The sequence below is a fragment of the Entelurus aequoreus genome, linkage group LG16 (genome assembly GCF_033978785.1).
Source record: "Entelurus aequoreus isolate RoL-2023_Sb linkage group LG16, RoL_Eaeq_v1.1, whole genome shotgun sequence".
In the NCBI taxonomy this organism is placed as follows: domain Eukaryota; kingdom Metazoa; phylum Chordata; class Actinopteri; order Syngnathiformes; family Syngnathidae; genus Entelurus; species Entelurus aequoreus.
In genome coordinates, this window is record NC_084746.1 from 8,735,099 (window position 1) to 8,762,711 (window position 27,613).

The 27,613-nt window shown below is 44.2% G+C and overlaps 1 long non-coding RNA gene across 1 annotated transcript in view; it reads right to left on the reverse strand.

Moving 5' to 3' along the window:
* Nucleotides 1-276: 276 nt before the first annotated feature.
* LOC133631263 (uncharacterized) overlaps nt 277-27,613 on the reverse strand; it is an 86,280-nt gene continuing 58,943 nt past the window's right edge. The window contains exons 3-4 of the long non-coding RNA XR_009821420.1: nt 12,135-12,262; nt 277-389 (exon numbers count right to left, since the gene is read on the reverse strand). This is a non-coding gene — a long non-coding RNA (uncharacterized LOC133631263). The remainder of the gene's footprint in view (nt 390-12,134; nt 12,263-27,613) is intronic.

Below are 27,613 nucleotides of genomic sequence, written 5' to 3' on the forward strand. Positions count from 1 at the left end.
TTCTTTTGATCACTCACCTCCAGCAAAAGACTGTAAAAACATGATAAGACATTATCAGGACATGTTTTTACAAATTAGACCCTGTCAATCACAGTCACCCAGTTTTCATGCCCCCCTCCTGACCTCCCTCCACCCACCCCAAAAGACGGTTCCAGACATTTGCTTATTTTCTGTCTGATAAGATCATTCTTCTCACTAAGCAGATTTTATGTTAGAGTGTGTGGACGTGGCTTCCTAGCAGCTCCACTGTAGACACGGCACAAGAGCCAAGTGTGCAGGTTTAACCAAAGTTTTAATGCTTTTAACAAGATTTTTCCAAATGTTTTTCGGCATGTCGTGATGTTGCCGTCACTCCCAATCCTCTCTCCTGCTCTGCTCCCGGCCGCTTACTGTTAAAGACAACAGATGATTAGATTAACACGTACCACCTGTGGAATCTAATCACCTGCCAGCTGTGTCTCGCCGTCAGCACACGCCCTGCCCCGCCCCCGCCCCCGCCCCCGCCCCTCTGGTGCTTGTCCTCAGTTCCATGGACAGTGGCGGTGACTTTTGCTCCTGCAGGCGCGCTGATCACACTTTTCCTCCACAGAGTGTTTTACTTGTTTTAAGTGTTTTGCTCCTAAATGATCTCAGTAAGATATTACAGCTTGTTGCTGAGATGTGATGAGCTATATTGAGTAAAACATGCTTGAAACTAGAATATCAACTGTTGCAAAGCTGTGTCATCAACACTCACAAGTATAAAACTACTTTTTTAAAGTCATCATTTCTTACGTCAAGCATGAAAAAAATAAAAAAAATCACGACTTTGACACAATTGTGTCTTATAATTAAAACAGATGACAGCCAAATGGACTTTGCTGTTTTATTTCCAATGAAACAATAGAAAATAGGTACTCATATAGTAGTACAGTAAACTGACAGTTCATATTTAAACATTTAACATTTCAAACAATTTTGAACAGAAATAGTTCATGCACATTTAGATAAATTCCTCAAAATTACAATTAAAAAAATGTTGGCCGGGGGCCGGGCTGTATATATGCGCACTAATTGACTGAAAGAGCACGCACTTGGCGCGATGATGTCATGTTGTCGATGGAAAAATGCATTTTTAGACAATATGATTTGCCTGAGCGGCTAGGAGACCCCGAGAGTAACAAGCGGTTGCCTTGTTGCCTTTCCATTAAGAACAATAAACTAGTTTTTAGTATAAGTTTGCTGGTTTCAAGAAATGTAATGCCGAGCGCATATCATTATGTCAAGATAATGGCACTAGCATTTACTTAGTTTAACAATATTTTTCAACATATTGAGAAAAAAGGGCTCCTATTTTTTTTTCTACCAAGAAAAGTGCACTTGTTATTAGTGAGAATATACTTATTTTAAGCTATTTTTTTGGGTTCATTGAGGTTAGCTAATTTTACTTGTTTTGGAAAGTCTTGAGAAGCCACATTTTCTTGTTCGATTGGCAGATAATTTTGCTTAGTGCAAATAAAATACCCCTCATTTTTGTATTTTTAATTTCTTGTTTTTGAACACTTTTTGCAGCGTACAAGTGGCTTCATCCAGAGTTGGCCTTTTGTGGCAATTTTTGTTAGAATAATCATGAATATATTATCACACAACTTTATGCTTAAGGGCCGTTGCTATAGTTATTATCTGTATTTTTCTATCTGCGCAAAGCTGGCAATCCAAGAGATTGCCAGCCAGTCTTGTATCAGTGTTGTGTCCAGACTCGGCCTGCTGACTGCCAAGGCCGAACACCGCCGTGACGCAGACAGAGCAGAGACAAGGCGATATCACCAGCGTCAACACATTTGCATTTTTGTATAATCATATATTGTGTCTAACTGGAGCTGTCGAGATTACCCGCTTCCCTCAGCGACAGCTTCAGTGATGTAACCAGGGACCTCACAAATAAATAGAGGAAGCACGCGGGCTGGACTTTTAGAACGTAGTTTGGATCTGTAACTAGAATACAGCCCAAAGGACGTGTCTCCTCATTGAGCCAAATTGAACTCTGTCTCTGCATGATTCCTTGCTTCTCGTCTGTTTAATAGATGACTGGATCTGTAACTAGAATACAGCCCAAAAGACGTGTCTCCTCATTGAACCAAATTGAACTCTGTCTCTGCATGATTCCTTGCTTCTCGTCTGTTTAATAGATGTCATCAGTGTTTGAAACTGACAATTTTAAAGGGTTTTGTGCAATCAAAGTCAACATTTTCTGAAGTGACTTAAAATGCGGAGACGTTTAAGAAAGAAGTATTTTGGCTTTTACCAGATATTTTGCTTCCATGTCTGCTTGAAGAGCGCGTTTGCGGGCGAGCAGTCGGAGACAGGAGCGGTATAACGTTCAACTATTTATTTTGTAATCCTCTATTTTGGTGAATAATTATGACGCTTATCGCTTTTTTAATAACGTTCTGGTCGGCTGAATGTGACATGAGCTCGTATATGTCTGATTTATTTCCACATACGAGGGAAGCCTGTACACCAGACCTGGGCATTCTGCGGCCCGCGGGCCACATCCGGCCCGTTGTGCGTCCTTGTCCGGCCCACGTGAGGCCAATCTTAAAATACAAAATACATTTAAATAAGTATCTATGTCGAGTGTGCAATACAACGGTGCTGCTTTTGTTTTGAAAAGCGTTATTTGTATTAATCCGTGCGTGATTGTGAGTGAATGTGAACAGCTGCAATCACAAATGACAAAATAAAGTTGAAAAAACATCTATGTCGTGCGCGCAATACAACTGTGCTGCTTTTATTTTGAAGTGTTATTTATGGGCGTATGTCCGTGTGTAACCTGTGAGTGAAGGTGCACATGCAGCGACAAGTGATGCACCGTTTACACCCGAGACGCTAAAAAGAGAAAAGTTGATGAGGAATGGCGTGTTTTCAACAAGACATGGACTGCCAAGCAACGTTCCCTCTAAGGTGCGCGCCTGCGCAATTGCGCACTGCTCAAGCGTCCTCTGCGCACAGCAAATATATGCCGCGCACCAAATCAAATCCCATCTGAATTCTAAACAAAATAAACACATTTATTCTGTGTAATTTTGCAATGCAACTCTGAGTGACAGTGACAACAAGCTGCCCTAACGGTGTTCGTCAACACCGTTCAATTGAACACCGGTCAATTATTGTAACGTCTATCGAGATGCTTCGAGGCCAGGAATTATATCGATCACTTTATTGAGCAAAACTGTTTATATTCGGACAGAACCACACCAAAAACATGAGTAAAACACTTCTATCTGGAAAAACTAGTCATTTTCTGCCGTACAAACCAGGCCAAAACCAACTTGTCATCTGTCACCAACACGCATACCACTAAGCCACTGGTGCGTTTATGGCCACACACAAAGTCGGACAACTCAAACACCACACAAAGTTACACTATGACTCCTCAGTCATACGTGTGCTTATTTTACTGTCATTTATTATTAATGTTAATTTATTAATATTAATCATGGAATGCTGTTACTAGAGAAAGTTACAGGAATGCACACTTCATCCTATGCTTACATTTCATTGTGCAACATGAGGATGTTTAAGGGGAACTAAATGTGATCTCTGAAAGGGGTACAAATGATTTCCAAAACAGCGCTTTTGGTATAAAGTTAAGTTAGGTTAAATGAAAGTTATTATTATTTATCTTACGGTATATATCAAAAATAATATTGAGCAAAATTTAATTGAAATATTGTCGATGTGGCCCTCCAGCAGTGTGCTCATGCGGCCCCCGGTAAAAATGAATTGCCCACCCCTGCTGTACACGAACATGAAAAAAACTGTTTACATGTCGCATATGGACATAATAATCGGAACTGCAAGGCCAAAAATAGACACATTTTGTCTTTTCGTACACCCTTGAATTTTGTCTCTAATATCATTAGTCCAGAAACAGTCTTCAGTATTCATGCTGGTATTTCCTTCCAGGTCAATACAGGAGTTTGAAAATGTAAAACAAATTGAAAGTTGACTGCAATCCCAGAATTGATTGAGTTTGACGTCGGAGCTTCCGCCGTGATGAAGAATGGTCATTTCAAACTTGCCAAAAATAAGAAGAAGCCACAAAGCATTTTGAGTGCGTGCTTCAGAGGAGCTGGGAGTCAAATCTACCTCCGTCAGACTTTGCCGCGTTGGCATCTTTGTGGGAAATGTGATTAAGTATGATTCATCGGCCCGGCGGAAGTTCTTTTTCATCATAATGCGACATCTACTGTCTTTTTTTTGGCAAACATCTCCGCTTTTTGCTGACAACAACATCACTGACTAATCACATTTAGCTACTTTTTGTAGGTTTATATATATATAAAAAAAAAAAAATTGTCTCATTTTGGTGTTAAAATACACTATATTGCCAAAAAGTATTTGGCCACCCATCCAAATGATGAGAATCAGGTGTCCTAATCACTTGGCCTGGTGTATCAAATCAAGCACTTAGGCATGGAGACTGTTTCTATAAACATTTGTGAAAGAATGGGCCGCTCTCAGTGATTTCCAGCGTGTGCACAAAGCAAGGTCCATAAAGACAGGGATGACCGAGTCTGGTGTGGATGAACTTGACTGGCCTGCACAGAGTCCTGACCTGAACCCGATAGAACAGTGGTCCCCCGCGGACCGATTGGTACCGGGCCGCAAAGAATAAAAAAAAAAATAAAATAAAATAACAAAAAAATAAAATAAAAAAAAATTAATGAAATCAACATAAAAAACACAATATATACATTCTATATCAATATAGATCAATACAGCCTGCAGGGATACAGTCCGTAAGCACACATGATTGTATTTATTTATGTAAAAAATATTATTATTATTATTATTTTTTTAATACCCCCCCCCAAATACTTTTGGCAATATAGTGTAGTTGGCCAGTTAAGTTGAAAAATAGGCAACATGTATACAACAAAACATGAAGGCGTAACCTCGGCTTTCAAACAGTAGAAATCCCCATTTTGGCTCAAATAATTGACACAAATATTCACAACAAACTTTCCTTCTACTATGACGTCATCACTAGTTGACTTTGTGGTTCTTGGCCCATGTAAGTCAGTTACACCAAATGTCCCTGTCTTTTGATGGGGCCAAAGAAAGTTGCAACTGCCAGTGTATTGATAAAGAAGGCGAGAAAAACGCTTTTGCATTACAAAAAAGAACTTGTAAGACAGTACGGGTGGCGATTCCCCGCCCTCATCACTCATTACAAGAGTCTTCAATAATAAAAGCAAAAACTCAAAGCATTTAAATCAGAACCGATAGTAGGTATTAATTAGAATATTTAATTGAATTGGTTACACCACCAGCCTGGGTTTTAGTTGTGATCAAAAACGAATCATTCCATGACCTTGAACATTTCAAGTATTGCACTCGGGACCAGTATTAATTTTGTCGACGAATACTTTTTTTTGTCGACGACCTATTTTCCTCGGAATAAAATGACTAATCAAAACACAAATGCACACCGACTAAAACAAAAACAACATTAACTGACATTGTAGTCAACGAGAAAAAAACGAGGCAAAAACGACGACACAAACGAAAGCCAATCATATTTAATTTCGTTGTCGTGACATTGCTGGTTTTAGGAGCAGAGGAGCATGTTGGGCAGCGCACACACACAGAGTACTTACAAGCAGACACAGTGTGTAGACAGAAAAGGGAGAACGGACGCATTTTGGTGTAAAAAGTAAAGATAAAGGTGAAGTTATAACACTGAAACACCCTCAGGAAGAGCTGCTTTAAGACATGGCTAGCTAGCTAGCTAGCAGCTAACATCCATTCTTAGCTACTTCAAGTACCATTATCACTGGAGAACGAGGAATAGCTAAACATGCTTCACTACACACCGTAGGAGGATACAATAGCTCACCGTCCTCACAATTCAAACAAACGCCATGGATGGATCTACACCGGACATCCACTGTAATGATACCAAGTACAATAGCGAAACTAGTCGATACTACTATGATTACATCGATTATTTTAAAGACACACATTTTTTTAATTTTTTTTTTAAATTAAAAAACTCAGTAAATATGTCCCTGGACACATGAGGACTTTGAATATGACCAATGTATGATCCTGTAACTACTTGGTATCACATCCATACCTAAATGTCCAAAACTAATGTCAAGTATCAAAGAAGAGAAGAATAAGTGATTATTAAATTTGAACAGAAGTGTAGATAGAACATGTTCAAACAGAAAACAGGGCGACACCTACCCTCTACATCAGTATTTTTTAACCATATTATTATTGGTTTATTAGGTATTTTATTTCATTGTATGATCCTGCAACGAATTGGTATCGCATCGATACCTAAATGTGTGGTATCATCCAAAACTAATGTCAAGTATCAAAGAAGAGAAGAATAAGTGATTATTACATTTGAACAGAAGTGTAGATAGAACATGTTAAAACAGAAAATAAGCAGATATTAACCGTAAATGAACAAGTAGATTAATAATAAATGTCTACAGTTTGTCCCTCATAATGTGTACAAAATGATAGGTGTATAAATGACACAATATGTTACAGCAGACTAATTAGGAGTCTTTGTTTGTTTACTTACTACTAAAAGACAAGTTGTCTAGTATGTTGACTATTTTATTTAAGGACTAAATGACAATAATAAACATATGTTTCATGTACACTAACATTTGTTGTTACAATAAAGACCTTTTTTTGTGGTCCCCTTTATTTAGAAAAGTAACAAAAAGTATTGAAATACATTTTGGTACCGGTACCAAAATATTGGTATTGGGCCCACCCTAATAATATGTAAAAAAAAACCCTATGAAAGAATTGTAATTTCCCTCAAATTGTCAAGGAAATGTTGCCAAATGTCCTTTCCTAGCTCCTCTTTCCAACAACTGAATGTAATAGACAGCAAATATAAACAAACTTTCAGTTTATTGTTGCACATAAACACACACACAAACACACACACACACACACACACACACACACACACACACACACACACACACACACACACACACACACACACACACACACACACTGCAGCTTCATACAATAGTTAGAGAAGTTACTCTCTAACATAAAACCTTTTATTTCTTTCCCTGCTTGGGAAAAGCCAAACAATACACACTGACATAAAGCACACACACACACACACACACACACACACACACACACACACACACACACACACACACACACACACACACACACGGACACGGACATAAAACACACACAAACAATACACACTGACATAAAACACACATACAAACAATACACACTGATATAAAACACACACACACACAAAATACATACTGACATAAAACACACACACAAAATACACACTGATATAAAACACACACACACACAAACAATACATACTGACATAAAACACACAAACAAGCAATACACACTGATATAAAACACACACACACACAAACAATACATACTGACATAAAACACACACACAAACAATACACACTGATATAAAACACACACAAACAATACATACTGACATAAAACACACACACAAACAATACATACTGACATAAAACACACACACAAACAATACATACTGACATAAAACACACACACAAACAATACACACTGATATAAAACACACACACACACACACAAACAATACATACTGACATAAAACACACACACAAACAATACATACTGACATAAAACACACACACATACAATACATACTGACATAAAACACACACACAAACAATACATACTGACATAAAACACACACACACACACACACACATACACACAGACATAAACACACACAAACAATACACACTTACATAAAGCACACACACACACACACACACACACACGGACATAAAACACACACAAACAATACACACGGACATAAAACACACACAAACAATACACACTGACGTAAAACAGACATACAAACAATACACACTGATATAAAACACACGCACACACACACACAAACAATACATACTGACATAAAACACACACACAAAAAATACACACTGATATAAAACACACACACACAAACAATACATACTGACATAAAACACACACAAACAATACATACTGACATAAAACACACACACAAACAATACACACTGATATAAAACACACACACAAACAATACATACTGACATAAAACACACACACAAACAATACATACTGACATAAAACACACACACACAAACAATACATACTGACATAAAACACACACACAAACAATACATACTGACATAAAACACACACACAAACAATACATACTGATATAAAACACACACACACACAAACAATACATACTGACATAAAACACACACAAAAACAATACACACTGACATAAAACACACACACAAACAATACATACTGACATAAAACACACACACACACACAAACAATACATACTGACATAAAACACACACACACAAAAACAATACATACTGACATAAAACACACACACAAACAATACATACTGACATAAAACACACACACAAACAATACATACTGACATAAAACACACACAAACACAAACAATACATACTGACATAAAACACACACACAAACAATACATACTGACTTAAAACACACACAAACACAAACAATACACACTGACATAAAACACACACACAAACATACACACTGACATAAAACACAAACACAAACAATACATACTGACATAAAAAGAGTGCACTGGTATATAAGCCGCATCCACCAAATTTTAGAAGAAATAAATATTTTGACATATATTAGCTGTAAGACGTACTTTTATCCCGGTATAAAAGATATAGTAAATGTTTGTTTACATACCTTAATTGTTTCCGAAACGGCTGATGAAACAAAACAGAAGTCAAGGTCATGGACCCACCAGCTGTGGAAGCTAGCTCTACAATCAACTAAACAGACTCAATAACTCCACAGTGAAGTTTTGGTGAATTTACACAACATAAACAATACAAAAATAATGCCATTTTAAGTTAATAATGCTAACACAGTGTTAGAATAATTATATATAAGTTATCACACAACTTGTTGCTATAGTTATTATCTATTGTGCTCTTTTCTGCTTGGTGCAAGGGCACACCACTTGTTATCTTCCATGGCATATGAGGGGTGGCCTCGCCGCAGATGTTTTCTTTATTTTAGCCCGCTAACAGCCAAGGACTTCAAGGACCTCAACGAAGATAAGACGACAGTATGCAGACGAAGCAGAGACAAGGCAATCACAAGGCCCCCAGCACATTCCGTCACATATTGTGCGTACTGGATGCTGCTTTGCATGAAATGTGTGACCACTCCCTTTAGAGGCGGCCTCAGTGACGTTAACTTAGGGAACTCCTGAATAAATGGAGGAGCGTGTGGGGCTGTACCTTAGAGCTTGGTGGGAGACTGTAACTGAGTGTGCAGCCCCAGACGTTTCTCCTCATGAGCTAAATTGGACTCTGTCTCTGCGTGATTCCTTGCTTCTTGTCTTGTGCAATAGATAGTTCTGTGTTTGAACCTGACACACAGACACTTGTAAACGTGTTAGCATAATAGCTAAACCTTTGAGGCATTTGTGATTAAGGACTGTATAAATAAACTTGGATTGATTGATGATTGGCTATTGCTAACGAGGCTAAGTTCATTACATGAATTGTTTTAGTTGAATTGTAAACCTTACAAACGTTGCTTGGAGTGATAAAGAATATTTTTCCAGCAGAATTGCTCGAGAGGAATAGCAGAAAAAACAGGATATACTTCCGGTTCAGGACACGAAGCAGAAAGTACATTTTTCAAGCCAAAAGAGTATCGCACAAACAATAACACACCTTTTCAGTGTCTCTGCCGGTGTTGACAACTACTTGTCGACCATAAAACATTATGGCCTTTAGTGAAGAAAAATCCACAAAGTAGTCACACCGTTTTATAAGCCGCAGGGTTCAAAGTGTAGGACAAAAAAGGGGCTTAAGTCCAAAAAAATACGGTACAACTATGCACATATTAGAAAATGGTCTATCGCAGTTTGACTTTGCTTCATTGAGCACCACAATCTTGACATTGTCATCATGAGTGAGGGTTGCGCGATATAAATAATATACTTTTGGGCGACGTCAGAACTTTTAATACTATTGTTACGTCGTGATATTGCACCTTGACACATTCCAGCTGGGTGCCGCAAATTTGACAGCGACAAGCAAACCAACCAGTCCTCGACGCCCTGTAGCAATATCTCACACACACACACACACACACAAACACAAAAAAACACACACAAACACGTACACACACTTACACACACAATCACATACACACACACACACACACACACACACACACACACACACACACACACACACACACACACACACAAAAAAAAACACACACAAACACGTACACACACTTACACACACAATCACATACACACACACACACACACACACACACACACAAACACAAAAAAACACACACAAACACGTACACACACTTACACACACAATCACACACAAAAATACACACACAAACAAAAACACACACAAACATTTACACACACAAACACACTCACACGCGTACACATACATACGCTCAAACCAGACACAAAGACACGCACACACACTTACACACACAAACACAGACACTCACACACAAACACACAATTTCATATACACATTCACACTTACAAACACAAACACATACACAAACAAACACACGTACACACATGTACACCCACACACACACACACACACACACACACACAAACACAAAAAAACACACACAAACACGTACACACACTTACACACACAATCACACACAAAAATACACACACAAACAAAAACACACACAAACATTTACACACACAAACACACTCACACGCGTACACATACATACGCTCAAACCAGACACAAAGACACGCACACACACTTACACACACAAACACAGACACTCACACACAAACACACATTTACATACACATTCACACTTACAAACACAAACACATACACAAACAAACACACGTACACACATGTACACCCACACACACACACACACACACACACACACAAACACAAAAAAACACACACAAACACGTACACACACTTACACACACAATCACATACACACACACACACACACACACACACACACACACACACACAAACACAAAAAAACACACACAAACACGTACACACTCTTACACACACAATCACACACAAAATACACACACAAACAAAAACACACACAAACATTTACACACACAAACACACTCACACGCGTACACATACATACGCTCAAACCAGACACAAAGACACGCGCACACACTTACACACACAAACACAGACACTCACACACAAACACACATTTACATACACATTCACACTTACAAACACAAACACAAACACATACACAAACAAACACACACACACACACGTAAACCCACACAAACACACACACACTTACACGTACACACACACATGTACACCCACACAAACACCCACACACAAACACACATTTACATACACATTCACACTTACAAACACAAACACAAACACATACACAAACAAACACACACACACACACGTAAACCCACACAAACACACACACACTTACACGTACACACACACATGTACACCCACACAAACACCCACACACACACACACATACACACACACAAACACACACAACACAACAGCAGTGACTAGGATGGCGGAAGCGGGGATCGAACCTGGAACCCTCAGGTTGCTGGCACGGCCACTCTACCAACTGAGCCATACCCCCCCTGTAATTCAATGAATATAAGTTGTGTATGTTCTGGTACACACACGTACACGTACATACGCTCAAACCAGACACAAAGACACGCACACACACTGACACACACAAACACAGACACTCACACACAAACACACATTTACATACACATTCACACTTACAAACACAAACACGTACACAAACAAACACACATACACACATGTACACTCACACACACATACATACACACAAACACACACAACACAACAGCAGCGACTAGGATGGCGGAAGCGGGGATCGAACCTGGAACCCTCAGGTTGCTGGCACGGCCACTCTACCAACTGAGCCATACCCCCCCTGTGATTCAATGAATATAAGTTGTGTATGTTCTGGTGGAAGTCGATCCCTACCCGTTCCACGTGTATCACGTCACATGAGCCAGGCGTGCCGTTTAACAGAGTTGTATTTCTCCATGCATATCAAGCGCAATTTTTCATGCAGCTTTTCTCCAGTCTTCTCTTCCTCCGCTGGCCGCTCACTGTTAAAGACAGCAGATGATTAGATTAACACGCACCACCTGTGGAATCTAATCGCCTGCCGGCCGTGTCTCGCCGTCCCACACAAGCCCTCGACACCACTGCCAGAGGCGGTGACCTTTGCTCCTGCTGACGCAGCTGTAGTTGGTGTGTGTCGACACTACTCCAGCTGTAGTTGGTGTGAGTCGACACTACTTCAACTGTAGTTGGTGTGTGTCGATACTACTCCAGCTGTAGTTGGTGTGAGTCGACACTACTTCAGCTGTAGTTGGTGTGAGTCGACACTATTCCAGCTGTAGTTGCTGTGTGTGTCGACACTACTCCAGCTGTAGTTGGTGAGAGTCGACACTACTCCAGCTGTTGTTGGTGTGTGTGTCGACACTACTCCAGCTTTAGTTGGTGTGAGTCGACACTACTTCAGCTGTAGTTGGTGTGAGTCGACACTATTCCAGCTGTAGTTGGTGAGAGTCGACACTACTCCAGCTGTTGTTGGTGTGTGTGCCGACACTACTCCAGCTGTAGTTGGTGAGAGTCGACACTACTCCAGCTGTTGTTGGTGTGTGTGTCGACACTACTCCAGCTGTAGTTGGTGTGAGTCGACACTACTTCAGCTGTAGTTGGTGTGAGTTGACACTATTCCAGCTGTAGTTGGTGAGAGTCGACACTACTCCAGCTGTTGTTGGTGTGTGTGTCGACACTACTCCAGCTGTAGTTGGTGAGAGTCGACACTACTCCAGCTGTAGTTGGTGTGAGTCGACACTACTCCAGCTGTTGTTGGTGTGTGTCGACACTACTCCAGTTGTAGTTGGTGAGAGTCGACACTACTCCAGCTGTAGTTGGTGTGAGTCGACACTACTCCAGCTGTAGTTGGTGTGAGTCGACACTACTCCAGTTGTTGTTGGTGTGTGTCGACACTACTCCAGTTGTAGTTGGTGAGAGTCGACACTACTCCAGCTGTAGTTGGTGTGAGTCGACACTACTCCAGTTGTAGTTGGTGTGTTTCGACACTACTCCAGCTGTAGTTGGTGTGTTTCGACACTACTCCAGCTGTAGTTGGTGTGTTTCGACACTACTCCAGCTGTAGTTGGTGTGTGTCGACACTACTCCAGCTGTAGTTGGTGTGAGTCGACACTACTCCAGCTGTAGTTGGTGTGAGTCGACACTACTCCAGCTGTAGTTGGTGTGAGTCGACACTACTCCAGCTGTAGTTGGTGTGTGTCGACACTACTCCAGCTGTAGTTGGTGTGTGTGTCGACACTACTCCAGCTGTAGTTGGTGTGAGTCGACACTACTCCAGCTGTAGTTGGTGTGTGTCGACACTACTCCAGCTGTAGTTGGTGTGAGTCGACACTACTCCAGCTGTAGTTGGTGTGAGTCGACACTACTCCAGCTGTAGTTGGTGTGTGTCGACACTACTCCAGCTGTAGTTGGTGTGAGTCGACACTACTTCAGCTGTAGTTGGTGAGAGTCGACACTACTCCAGCTGTAGTTGGTGTGAGTCGACACTACTCCAGCTGTAGTTGGTGTGAGTCGACACTACTGCAGCTGTAGTTGGTGAGAGTCGACACTACTCCAGCTGTAGTTGGTGTGTGTGCCGACACTACTCCAGCTGTAGTTGGTGAGAGTCGACACTACTCCAACTGTAGTTGGTGTGAGTCGACACTACTCCAGCTGTAGTTGGTGAGAGTCGACACTACTCCAGCTGTAGTTGGTGTGTGTCGACACTACTTCAGCTGTAGTTGGTGTGAGTCGACACTACTCCAGCTGTAGTTGGTGTGTTTCGACACTACTCCAGTTGTAGTTGGTGTGTTTCGACACTACTCCAGTTGTAGTTGGTGTGTGTCGACACTACTCCAGCTGTAGTTGGTGTGTGTCGACTCTACTCCAGCTGTAGTTGGTGTGAGTCGACACTATTCCAGCTGTAGTTGATGTGAGTCGACACTACTCCAGCTGTAGTTGGTGTGTTTCGACACTACTCCAGTTGTAGTTGGTGTGTGTCGACACTACTCCAGCTGTAGTTGGTGTGTGTCGACACTACTCCAGTTGTAGTTGGTGTGAGTCGACACTACTTCAGCTGTAGTTGGTGTGAGTCGACACTATTCCAGCTGTAGTTGGTGAGAGTCGACACTACTCCAGCTGTTGTTGGTGTGTGTGTCGACACTACTCCAGCTGTAGTTGGTGTGAGTCGACACTACTCCAGCTGTAGTTGGTGTGAGTCGACACTACTCCAGCTGTAGTTGGTGTGAGTCGACACTACTCCAGCTGTAGTTGGTGTGAGTCGACACTACTCCAGCTGTAGTTGGTGTGAGTCGACACTACTCCAGCTGTAGTTGGTGTGAGTCGACACTATTCCAGCTGTAGTTGGTGTGTGTCGACACTACTCCAGCTGTAGTTGGTGTGAGTCGACACTATTCCAGCTGTAGTTGGTGAGAGTCGACACTACTCCAGCTGTAGTTGGTGTGAGTCGACACTACTCCAGCTGTAGTTGGTGTGTGTCGACACTACTCCAGTTGTAGTTGGTGTGAGTCGACACAGTTGTCTACATCCAACATGATGTATTATTACAACTGATCTGCAAATTGCAGTTCTATTTAGCATTGTCACTCGTTTATCGGCACAACATTTTTATGGTGTGAACGTCTTGCAACTTCAAGTGTTTTCACTTCCTGTTAGCACGTGCGCTGTGAAGTCCACTCCGAGCTGAAGACCAAGAGCACGCTCGGGTTCTGAGTGTGCGTATGCGTGGTGATGTGGCGCTCAGGGGACCCAATCTAAGCACCACACACACACACAAACACACACACACACACGCGGAGTCATGCATATGCATACCCACAGAGTACAAGTGTGTTGGCGTGCGGTGCATCATGGCGTGATCCTTTCCAAGCAAAGACATGAAAATATGAGCGGTGCTTGAAGCGAAGGCGCCACAGGAACAACAAGCAGCTTGTTCTGCGGACATTCACCAAATGAGCACCAGGTGGACTTCACTCGGAGTTGATTATGCAAAGTTACTCAGTAACAATCAATATGTGGACTTCAACATCCCCCCCCCCCCCCCCCTGTCCACTTCAACACCCCCCCCCCCCCCGTTTACACGCTGAGGCATTCTTTTAAAACACAAATCCAACCGGATGCATGTTTGTCAAAGTATATATGCATATTTTCTAGTGTGTGTGTGTGTGTGTGTGTGTGTGTGTGTGTGTGTGTGTGTGTGTGTGTGTGTGTGTGTGTGTGTGCGTCTCCCCTGTGTTGACTCTTAATTGTCCTGTGCTGCTGAGAGTGTGTGTTCTGCTCAGTCCACAGCAATTGATCTGCGGAATAATGCTTGGTGGAGAGTCTCAGGTCTGTGGAATCACGGTCTGAAACTCCTTGGAACGACCTCGGGGACCTCCTGCGGTGATGAGGGATGGCGGGAGTGATGGAGAGAAGAAGAAATGACTGGAATTATACGTGCACACCATCTGTTGTTGGTGTGTGTCGACACTACTCCAGCTGTAGTTGGTGTGTGTCGACACTACTCCAGTTGTAGTTGGTGTGTGTCGACACTACTCCAGCTGTTGTTGGTGTGTGTGTCGACACTACTACAGCTGTAGTTGGTGTGTTTCGATACTACTCCAGTTGTAGTTGGTGTGTGTCGACACTACTACAGCTGTAGTTGGTGTGTTTCGATACTACTCCAGTTGTAGTTGGTGTGTGTCGACACTACTACAGCTGTAGTTGGTGTGTGTCGACATTACTCCAGTTGTAGTTGGTGTGTGTCGACACTACTCCAGTTGTAGTTGGTGTGAGTCGACACTACTCCAGTTGTAGTTGGTGTGTTTCGACACTATTTCAGCTGTAGTTGGTGTGTGTTGACACTACTACAGCTGTAGTTAGTGTGAGTCGACACTATTTCAGCTGTAGTTGGTGTGTGTTGACACTACTACAGCTGTAGTTAGTGTGAGTCGACACTATTTCAGCTGTAGTTGGTGTGAGTCGACACTATTCCAGTTGTAGTTGGTGTGAGTCGACACTACTCCAGTTGTAGTTGGTGTGACTCGACACTACTCCAGCTGTTGTTGGTGTGTGTCGACACTACTTCAGTTGTAGTTGGTGTGTGTCGACACTACTCCAACTGTAGTTGGTGTGTGTGTCGACACTACTACAGCTGTAGTTGGTGTGAGTCGACACAATTTCAGCTGTAGTTGGTGTGAGTCGACACTATTTCAGCTGTAGTTGGTGTGTGTGTCGACACTACTCCAGCTTTAGTTGGTGTGTGTCGACACTACTCTAGCTGTAGTTGTGGTGTGTGTCGACACTACTCCAGTTGTAGTTGGTGTGTGTCGACACTACTCCAGCTGTAGTTGGTGTGTGTGTCGACACTACTCCAGCTGTAGTTGGTGTGTGTGTCGACACTACTCCAGCTGTAGTTGGTGTGTTTCGACACTACTCCAGTTGTAGTTGGTGTGTTTCGACACTATTTCAGCTGTAGTTGGTGTGTGTTGACACTACTACAGCTGTAGTTAGTGTGAGTCGACACTATTTCAGCTGTAGTTGGTGTGTGTTGACACTACTACAGCTGTAGTTAGTGTGAGTCGACACTATTTCAGCTGTAGTTGGTGTGAGTCGACACTATTCCAGTTGTAGTTGGTGTGAGTCGACACTACTCCAGTTGTAGTTGGTGTGACTCGACACTACTCCAGCTGTTGTTGGTGTGTGTCGACACTACTTCAGTTGTAGTTGGTGTGTGTCGACACTACTCCAACTGTAGTTGGTGTGTGTGTCGACACTACTACAGCTGTAGTTGGTGTGAGTCGACACAATTTCAGCTGTAGTTGGTGTGAGTCGACACTATTTCAGCTGTAGTTGGTGTGTGTGTCGACACTACTCCAGCTTTAGTTGGTGTGTGTCGACACTACTCTAGCTGTAGTTGTGGTGTGTGTCGACACTACTCCAGTTGTAGTTGGTGTGTGTCGACACTACTCCAGCTGTAGTTGGTGTGTGTGTCGACACTACTCCAGCTGTAGTTGGTGTGTTTCGACACTACTCCAGTTGTAGTTGATGTGTGTGTCGACACTACTCCAGCTGTAGTTGGTGTGTTTCGACACTACTCCAGCTGTAGTTGGTGTGTGTGTCGACACTACTCCAGCTGTAGTTGGTGTGTTTCGACACTACTCCAGTTGTAGTTGGTGTGTGTCGACACTACTCCAGTTGTAGTTGGTGTGAGTCGACACTATTCCAGTTGTAGTTGGTGTGAGTCGACACTATTCCAGTTGTAGTTGGTGTGAGTCGACACTACTCCAGTTGTAGTTGGTGTGTGTCGACACTACTCCAGTTGTAGTTGGTGTGTGTGTCAACACTACTACAGCTGTAGTTGGTGTGAGTCGACACTATTTCAGCTGTAGTTGGTGTGAGTCGACACTATTCCAGTTGTAGTTGGTGTGAGTCGACACTACTCCAGTAGTAGTTGGTGTGAGTCGACACTACTCCAGTAGTAGTTGGTGTGTGTCGACACTACTCCAGCTGTTGTTGGTGTGTGTCGACACTACTTCAGTTGTAGTTGGTGTGTGTCGACACTACTCCAACTGTAGTTGGTGTGTGTGTCGACACTACTACAGCTGTAGTTGGTGTGAGTCGACACAATTTCAGCTGTAGTTGGTGTGAGTCGACACTATTTCAGCTGTAGTTGGTGTGTGTGTCGACACTACTCCAGCTTTAGTTGGTGTGTGTCGACACTACTCTAGCTGTAGTTGTGGTGTGTGTCGACACTACTCCAGTTGTAGTTGGTGTGTGTCGACACTACTCCAGCTGTAGTTGGTGTGTGTGTCGACACTACTCCAGCTGTAGTTGGTGTGTTTCGACACTACTCCAGTTGTAGTTGGTGTGTGTGTCGACACTACTCCAGCTGTAGTTGGTGTGTTTCGACACTACTCCAGCTGTAGTTGGTGTGTGTGTCGACACTACTCCAGCTGTAGTTGGTGTGTTTCGACACTACTCCAGTTGTAGTTGGTGTGTGTCGACACTACTCCAGTTGTAGTTGGTGTGTTTCGACACTACTCCAGTTGTAGTTGGTGTGTGTGTCGACACTACTCCAGCTGTTGTTGGTGTGTATCTACACTACTCCAGTTGTAGTTGGTGTGTGTCGACACTACTCCAGCTGTAGTTGGTGTGTGTCGACACTACTCCAGCTGTAGTTGGTGTGTTTCGACACTACTCCAGTTGTAGTTGGTGTGTGTCGACACTACTCCAGCTGTAGTTGGTGTGTTTCGACACTACTCCAGCTGTAGTTGGTGTGTTTCGACACTACTCCAGCTGTAGTTGGTGTGTGTTGACACTACTCCAGCTGTAGTTGGTGTGAGTCGACACTATTCCAGCTGTAGTTGGTGTGTGTTGACACTACTACAGCTGTAGTTAGTGTGAGTCAACACTATTTCAGCTGTAGTTGGTGTGTGTCGACACTACTACAGCTGTAGTTGGTGTGACTCGACACTATTTCAGCTGTAGTTGGTGTGTGTGTCGACACTACTCCAGCTGTTGTTGGTGTGTGTGTCGACACTACTCCAGTTGTAGTTGGTGTGAGTCGACACTATTTCAGCTGTAGTTGGTGTGTGTCGACACTACTCCAGTTGTAGTTGGTGTGTGTCGACACTACTCCAGCTGTAGTTGGTGTGTTTCGACACTATTTCAGCTGTAGTTGGTGTGTGTTGACACTACTACAGCTGTAGTTAGTGTGAGTCGACACTATTTCAGCTGTAGTTGGTGTGTGTCGACACTACTACAGCTGTAGTTGGTGTGTGTGTCGACACTACTCCAGCTGTAGTTGGTGTGAGTCGACACTACTTCAGCTGTAGTTGGTGTGAGTCGACACTAATCCAGTTGTAGTTGGTGTGTGTCGACACTACTCCAGCTGTAGTTGGTGTGTGTCGACACTACTCCAGTTGTAGTTGGTGTGTGTCAACACTACTCCAGTTGTAGTTGGTGTGTTTCGACACTACTCCAACTGTAGTTGGTGTGTGTCGACACTACTCCAGCTGTAGTTGGTGTGTTTCGACACTACTCCAGTTGTAGTTGGTGTGTTTCAACACTACTCCAGTTGTAGTTGGTGTGTTTCGACACTACTCCAACTGTAGTTGGTGTGTGTCGACACTACTCCAGCTGTAGTTGGTGTGTTTCGACACTACTCCAGTTGTAGTTGGTGTGTTTCGACACTACTCCAACTGTAGTTGGTGTGTGTCGACACTACTCCAGCTGTAGTTGGTGTGTTTCGACACTACTCCAGTTGTAGTTGGTGTGTGTCGACACTACTCCAGCTGTAGTTGGTGTGTTTCGACACTACTCCAGTTGTAGTTGGTGTGTGTCGACACTACTCCAGCTGTAGTTGGTGTGTTTCGACACTACTCCAGTTGTAGTTGGTGTGTGTCGACACTACTCCAGCTGTAGTTGGTGTGAGTCGACACTACTCCAGTTGTAGTTGGTGTGTTTCGAAACTATTTCAGCTGTAGTTGGTGTGTGTTGACACTACTACAGCTGTAGTTAGTGTGAGTCGACACTATTTCAGCTGTAGTTGGTGTGTGTCGACACTACTACAGCTGTAGTTGGTGTGAGTCAACACTACTCCAGCTGTTGTTGGTGTGTGTGTCGACACTACTCCAGTTGTTGTTGGTGTGTGTCGACACTACTACAGCTGTAGTTGGTGTGTGTCGACACTACTTCAGCTGTAGTTGGTGTGAGTCGACACTACTCCAGTTGTAGTTGGTGTGTTTCGAAACTATTTCAGCTGTAGTTGGTGTGTGTTGACACTACTACAGCTGTAATTAGTGTGAGTCGACACTATTTCAGCTGTAGTTGGTGTGTGTCGACACTACTACAGCTGTAGTTGGTGTGAGTCGACACTACTCCAGCTGTTGTTGGTGTGTGTGTCGACACTACTCCAGTTGTAGTTGGTGTGTTTCGACACTATTTCAGCTGTAGTTGGTGTGTGTTGACACTACTACAGCTGTAGTTAGTGTGAGTCGACACTATTACAGCTGTAGTTGGTGTGTGTGTCGACACTACTCCAGCTGTAGTTGGTGTGTGTGTCGACACTACTCCAGCTGTAGTTGGTGTGAGTCGACACTACTCCAGCTGTTGTTGGTGTGTGTGTCGACACTACTCCAGTTGTAGTTGGTGTGTTTCGACACTATTTCAGCTGTAGTTGGTGTGTGTTGACACTACTACAGCTGTAGTTAGTGTGAGTCGACACTACTCCAGTTGTAGTTGGTGTGTGTCGACACTACTACAGCTGTAGTTGGTGTGTGTGTCGACACTACTCCAGCTGTAGTTGGTGTGTGTGTCGACACTACTCCAGCTGTAGTTGGTGTGTGTCGACACTACTCCAGTTGTAGTTGGTGTGTTTCGACACTACTCCAGCTGTAGTTGGTGTGAGTCGACACTACTCCAGCTGTTGTTGGTGTGTGTGTCGACACTACTCCAGTTGTAGTTGGTGTGTGTCGACACTACTCCAGTTGTAGTTGGTGTGTGTCGACACTACTCCAGCTGTAGTTGGTGTGATTCGACACTATTTCAGCTGTAGTTGGTGTGTGTCGACACTACTCCAGTTGTAGTTGGTGTGTGTCGACACTACTCCAGCTGTAGTTGGTGTGTGTCGACACTACTCCAGCTGTTGTTGGTGTGTGTGTCGACACAACTCCAGTTGTAGTTGGTGTGTGTCGACACTACTCCAGCTGTTGTTGGTGTGTGTGTCGACACTACTCCAGCTGTAGTTGGTGTGTGTGATGACACTACTCCAGTTGTAGTTGGTGTGAGTCGACACTACTCCAGTTGTAGTTGGTGTGTGTCGACACTACTCCAGTTGTAGTTGGTGTGTGTCGACACTACTCCAGCTGTTGTTGGTGTGTGTGTCGACACTACTCCAGGTGTAGTTGGTGTGTGTCGACACTACTCCAGCTGTAGTTGGTGTGTGTGTTGACACTACTCCAGTTGTAGTTGGTGTGAGTCGACACTACTCCAGTTGTAGTTGGTGTGAGTCGACACTACTCCAGTTGTAGTTGGTGTGTGTCGACACTATTCCAGTTGTAGTTGGTGTGTGTCGACACTACTCCAGCTGTTGTTGGTGTGTGTGTCGACACTACTCCAGTTGTAGTTGGTGTGTGTCGACACTACTACAGCTGTAGTTGGTGTGAGTCGACACTATTTCAGCTGTAGTTTGTGTGTGTCGACACTACTCCAGTTGTAGTTGGTGTGTGTCGACACTACTCCAGCTGTAGTTGGTGTGTGTCGACACTACTCCAGCTGTTGTTGGTGTGTGTGTCGACACTACTCCAGTTGTAGTTGGTGTGTGTCGACACTACTCCAGCTGTTGTTGGTGTGTGTCGACACTACTCCAGCTGTAGTTGGTGTGAGTCGACACTACTCCAGCTGTTGTTGGTGTGTGTGTCGACACTACTCCAGTTGTAGTTTTTGTGTGTCGACACTACTCCAGCTGTTGTTGGTGTGTGTCGACACTACTCCAGCTGTAGTTGGTGTGTGTGTCGACACTACTCCAGTTGTAGTTGGTGTGTGTCGACACTACTCCAGTTGTAGTTGGTGTGTGTCGACACTACTCCAGCTGTAGTTGGTGTGATTCGACACTATTTCAGCTGTAGTTGGTGTGTGTCGACACTACTCCAGTTGTAGTTGGTGTGTATCGACACTACTCCAGCTGTAGTTGGTGTGTGTCGACACTACTCCAGCTGTTGTTGGTGTGTGTGTCGACACTACTCCAGTTGTAGTTGGTGTGTGTCGACACTACTCCAGCTGTTGTTGGTGTGTGTGTCGACACTACTCCAGCTGTAGTTGGTGTGTGTGTTGACACTACTCCAGTTGTAGTTGGTGTGAGTCGACACTACTCCAGTTGTAGTTGGTGTGTGTCGACACTACTCCAGTTGTAGTTGGTGTGTGTCGACACTACTCCAGCTGTTGTTGGTGTGTGTGTCGACACTACTCCAGTTGTAGTTGGTGTGTGTCGACACTACTCCAGCTGTAGTTGGTGTGTGTGTTGACACTACTCCAGTTGTAGTTGGTGTGAGTCGACACTACTCCAGTTGTAGTTGGTGTGAGTCGACACTACTCCAGTTGTAGTTGGTGTGAGTCGACACTACTCCAGTTGTAGTTGGTGTGTGTCGACACTACTCCAGCTGTTGTTGGTGTGTGTGTCGACACTACTCCAGCTGTAGTTGGTGTGTGTGTCGACACTACTCCAACTGTAGTTGGTGTGTGTGTCGACACTACTACAGCTGTAGTTGGTGTGAGTCGACACTACTCCAGCTGTAGTTGGTGTGTGTCGACACTACTCCAGCTGTAGTTGGTGTGAGTCGACACTATTCCAGCTGTAGTTGGTGTGTGTCGACACTACTCCAGTTGTAGTTGGTGTGTGTCGACACTACTCCAGCTGTTGTTGGTGTGTGTGTCGACACTACTCCAGTTGTAGTTGGTGTGTGTGTCGACACTACTCCAGCTGTTGTTGGTGTGTATCTACACTACTCCAGTTGTAGTTGGTGTGTGTCGACACTACTCCAGCTGTAGTTGGTGTGTGTCGACACTACTCCAGCTGTAGTTGGTGTGTTTCGACACTACTCCAGTTGTAGTTGGTGTGTGTCGACACTACTCCAGCTGTAGTTGGTGTGTTTCGACACTACTCCAGCTGTAGTTGGTGTGTTTCGACACTACTCCAGCTGTAGTTGGTGTGTGTTGACACTACTCCAGCTGTAGTTGGTGTGAGTCGACACTATTCCAGCTGTAGTTGGTGTGTGTTGACACTACTACAGCGGTAGTTAGTGTGAGTCAACACTATTTCAGCTGTAGTTGGTGTGTGTCGACACTACTACAGCTGTAGTTGGTGTGACTCGACACTATTTCAGCTGTAGTTGGTGTGTGTGTCGACACTACTCCAGCTGTTGTTGGTGTGTGTGTCGACACTACTCCAGTTGTAGTTGGTGTGAGTCGACACTATTTCAGCTGTAGTTGGTGTGTGTCGACACTACTCCAGTTGTAGTTGGTGTGTGTCGACACTACTCCAGCTGTAGTTGGTGTGTTTCGACACTATTTCAGCTGTAGTTGGTGTGTGTTGACACTACTACAGCTGTAGTTAGTGTGAGTCGACACTATTTCAGCTGTAGTTGGTGTGTGTCGACACTACTACAGCTGTAGTTGGTGTGTGTGTCGACACTACTCCAGCTGTAGTTGGTGTGAGTCGACACTACTTCAGCTGTAGTTGGTGTGAGTCGACACTAATCCAGTTGTAGTTGGTGTGTGTCGACACTACTCCAGCTGTAGTTGGTGTGTGTCGACACTACTCCAGTTGTAGTTGGTGTGTGTCAACACTACTCCAGTTGTAGTTGGTGTGTTTCGACACTACTCCAACTGTAGTTGGTGTGTGTCGACACTACTCCAGCTGTAGTTGGTGTGTTTCGACACTACTCCAGTTGTAGTTGGTGTGTTTCAACACTACTCCAGTTGTAGTTGGTGTGTTTCGACACTACTCCAACTGTAGTTGGTGTGTGTCGACACTACTCCAGCTGTAGTTGGTGTGTTTCGACACTACTCCAGTTGTAGTTGGTGTGTTTCGACACTACTCCAACTGTAGTTGGTGTGTGTCGACACTACTCCAGCTGTAGTTGGTGTGTTTGGACACTACTCCAGTTGTAGTTGGTGTGTGTCGACACTACTCCAGCTGTAGTTGGTGTGTTTCGACACTACTCCAGTTGTAGTTGGTGTGTGTCGACACTACTCCAGCTGTAGTTGGTGTGTTTCGACACTACTCCAGTTGTAGTTGGTGTGTGTCGACACTACTCCAGCTGTAGTTGGTGTGAGTCGACACTACTCCAGTTGTAGTTGGTGTGTTTCGAAACTATTTCAGCTGTAGTTGGTGTGTGTTGACACTACTACAGCTGTAGTTAGTGTGAGTCGACACTATTTCAGCTGTAGTTGGTGTGTGTCGACACTACTACAGCTGTAGTTGGTGTGAGTCAACACTACTCCAGCTGTTGTTGGTGTGTGTGTCGACACTACTCCAGTTGTTGTTGGTGTGTGTCGACACTACTACAGCTGTAGTTGGTGTGTGTCGACACTACTTCAGCTGTAGTTGGTGTGAGTCGACACTACTCCAGTTGTAGTTGGTGTGTTTCGAAACTATTTCAGCTGTAGTTGGTGTGTGTTGACACTACTACAGCTGTAATTAGTGTGAGTCGACACTATTTCAGCTGTAGTTGGTGTGTGTCGACACTACTACAGCTGTAGTTGGTGTGAGTCGACACTACTCCAGCTGTTGTTGTTGTGTGTGTCGACACTACTCCAGTTGTAGTTGGTGTGTTTCGACACTATTTCAGCTGTAGTTGGTGTGTGTTGACACTACTACAGCTGTAGTTAGTGTGAGTCGACACTATTACAGCTGTAGTTGGTGTGTGTGTCGACACTACTCCAGCTGTAGTTGGTGTGTGTGTCGACACTACTCCAGCTGTAGTTGGTGTGAGTCGACACTACTCCAGCTGTTGTTGGTGTGTGTGTCGACACTACTCCAGTTGTAGTTGGTGTGTTTCGACACTATTTCAGCTGTAGTTGGTGTGTGTTGACACTACTACAGCTGTAGTTAGTGTGAGTCGACACTACTCCAGTTGTAGTTGGTGTGTGTCGACACTACTACAGCTGTAGTTGGTGTGTGTGTCGACACTACTCCAGCTGTAGTTGGTGTGTGTGTCGACACTACTCCAGCTGTAGTTGGTGTGTGTCGACACTACTCCAGTTGTAGTTGGTGTGTTTCGACACTACTCCAGCTGTAGTTGGTGTGAGTCGACACTACTCCAGCTGTTGTTGGTGTGTGTGTCGACACTACTCCAGTTGTAGTTGGTGTGTGTCGACACTACTCCAGTTGTAGTTGGTGTGTGTCGACACTACTCCAGCTGTAGTTGGTGTGATTCGACACTATTTCAGCTGTAGTTGGTGTGTGTCGACACTACTCCAGTTGTAGTTGGTGTGTGTCGACACTACTCCAGCTGTAGTTGGTGTGTGTCGACACTACTCCAGCTGTTGTTGGTGTGTGTGTCGACACAACTCCAGTTGTAGTTGGTGTGTGTCGACACTACTCCAGCTGTTGTTGGTGTGTGTGTCGACACTACTCCAGCTGTAGTTGGTGTGTGTGATGACACTACTCCAGTTGTAGTTGGTGTGAGTCGACACTACTCCAGTTGTAGTTGGTGTGTGTCGACACTACTCCAGTTGTAGTTGGTGTGTGTCGACACTACTCCAGCTGTTGTTGGTGTGTGTGTCGACACTACTCCAGGTGTAGTTGGTGTGTGTCGACACTACTCCAGCTGTAGTTGGTGTGTGTGTTGACACTACTCCAGTTGTAGTTGGTGTGAGTCGACACTACTCCAGTTGTAGTTGGTGTGAGTCGACACTACTCCAGTTGTAGTTGGTGTGTGTCGACACTATTCCAGTTGTAGTTGGTGTGTGTCGACACTACTCCAGCTGTTGTTGGTGTGTGTGTCGACACTACTCCAGTTGTAGTTGGTGTGTGTCGACACTACTACAGCTGTAGTTGGTGTGAGTCGACACTATTTCAGCTGTAGTTTGTGTGTGTCGACACTACTCCAGTTGTAGTTGGTGTGTGTCGACACTACTCCAGCTGTAGTTGGTGTGTGTCGACACTACTCCAGCTGTTGTTGGTGTGTGTGTCGACACTACTCCAGTTGTAGTTGGTGTGTGTCGACACTACTCCAGCTGTTGTTGGTGTGTGTCGACACTACTCCAGCTGTAGTTGGTGTGAGTCGACACTACTCCAGCTGTTGTTGGTGTGTGTGTCGACACTACTCCAGTTGTAGTTGTTGTGTGTCGACACTACTCCAGCTGTTGTTGGTGTGTGTCGACACTACTCCAGCTGTAGTTGGTGTGTGTGTCGACACTACTCCAGTTGTAGTTGGTGTGTGTCGACACTACTCCAGTTGTAGTTGGTGTGTGTCGACACTACTCCAGCTGTAGTTGGTGTGATTCGACACTATTTCAGCTGTAGTTGGTGTGTGTCGACACTACTCCAGTTGTAGTTGGTGTGTATCGACACTACTCCAGCTGTAGTTGGTGTGTGTCGACACTACTCCAGCTGTTGTTGGTGTGTGTGTCGACACTACTCCAGTTGTAGTTGGTGTGTGTCGACACTACTCCAGCTGTTGTTGGTGTGTGTGTCGACACTACTCCAGCTGTAGTTGGTGTGTGTGTTGACACTACTCCAGTTGTAGTTGGTGTGAGTCGACACTACTCCAGTTGTAGTTGGTGTGTGTCGACACTACTCCAGTTGTAGTTGGTGTGTGTCGACACTACTCCAGCTGTTGTTGGTGTGTGTGTCGACACTACTCCAGTTGTAGTTGGTGTGTGTCGACACTACTCCAGCTGTAGTTGGTGTGTGTGTTGACACTACTCCAGTTGTAGTTGGTGTGAGTCGACACTACTCCAGTTGTAGTTGGTGTGAGTCGACACTACTCCAGTTGTAGTTGGTGTGAGTCGACACTACTCCAGTTGTAGTTGGTGTGTGTCGACACTACTCCAGCTGTTGTTGGTGTGTGTGTCGACACTACTCCAGCTGTAGTTGGTGTGTGTGTCGACACTACTCCAACTGTAGTTGGTGTGTGTGTCGACACTACTACAGCTGTAGTTGGTGTGAGTCGACACTACTCCAGCTGTAGTTGGTGTGTGTCGACACTACTCCAGCTGTAGTTGGTGTGAGTCGACACTACTTCAGCTGTAGTTGGTGTGAGTCGACACTATTCCAGCTGTAGTTGGTGTTTGTCGACACTACTCCAGTTGTAGTTGGTGTGTGTCGACACTACTCCAGCTGTTGTTGGTGTGTGTGTCGACACTACTCCAGCTGTAGTTGGTGTGTGTGTCGACACTACTCCAACTGTAGTTGGTGTGTGTCGACACTACTCCAGCTGTAGTTGGTGTGTGTCGACACTACTCCAGTTGTAGTTGGTGTGTGTCGACACTACTCCAGTTGTAGTTGGTGTGTGTCGACACTACTCCAGCTGTAGTTGGTGTGTTTCGACACTACTCCAGTTGTAGTTGGTGTGTTTCGACACTACTCCAGTTGTAGTTGGTGTGTGTCGACACTACTCCAGCTGTAGTTGGTGAGAGTCGACACTATTCCAGCTGTAGTTGGTGTGAGTCGACACTACTCCAGCTGTAGTTGGTGAGAGTCGACACTACTCCAGCTGTAGTTGCTGTGTGTGTCGACACTACTCCAGTTGTAGTTGGTCTGTTTCGACACTACTCCAGTTGTAGTTGGTGTGTGTCGACACTACTCCAGTTGTAGTTGGTGTGTGTCGACACTACTCCAGCTGTAGTTG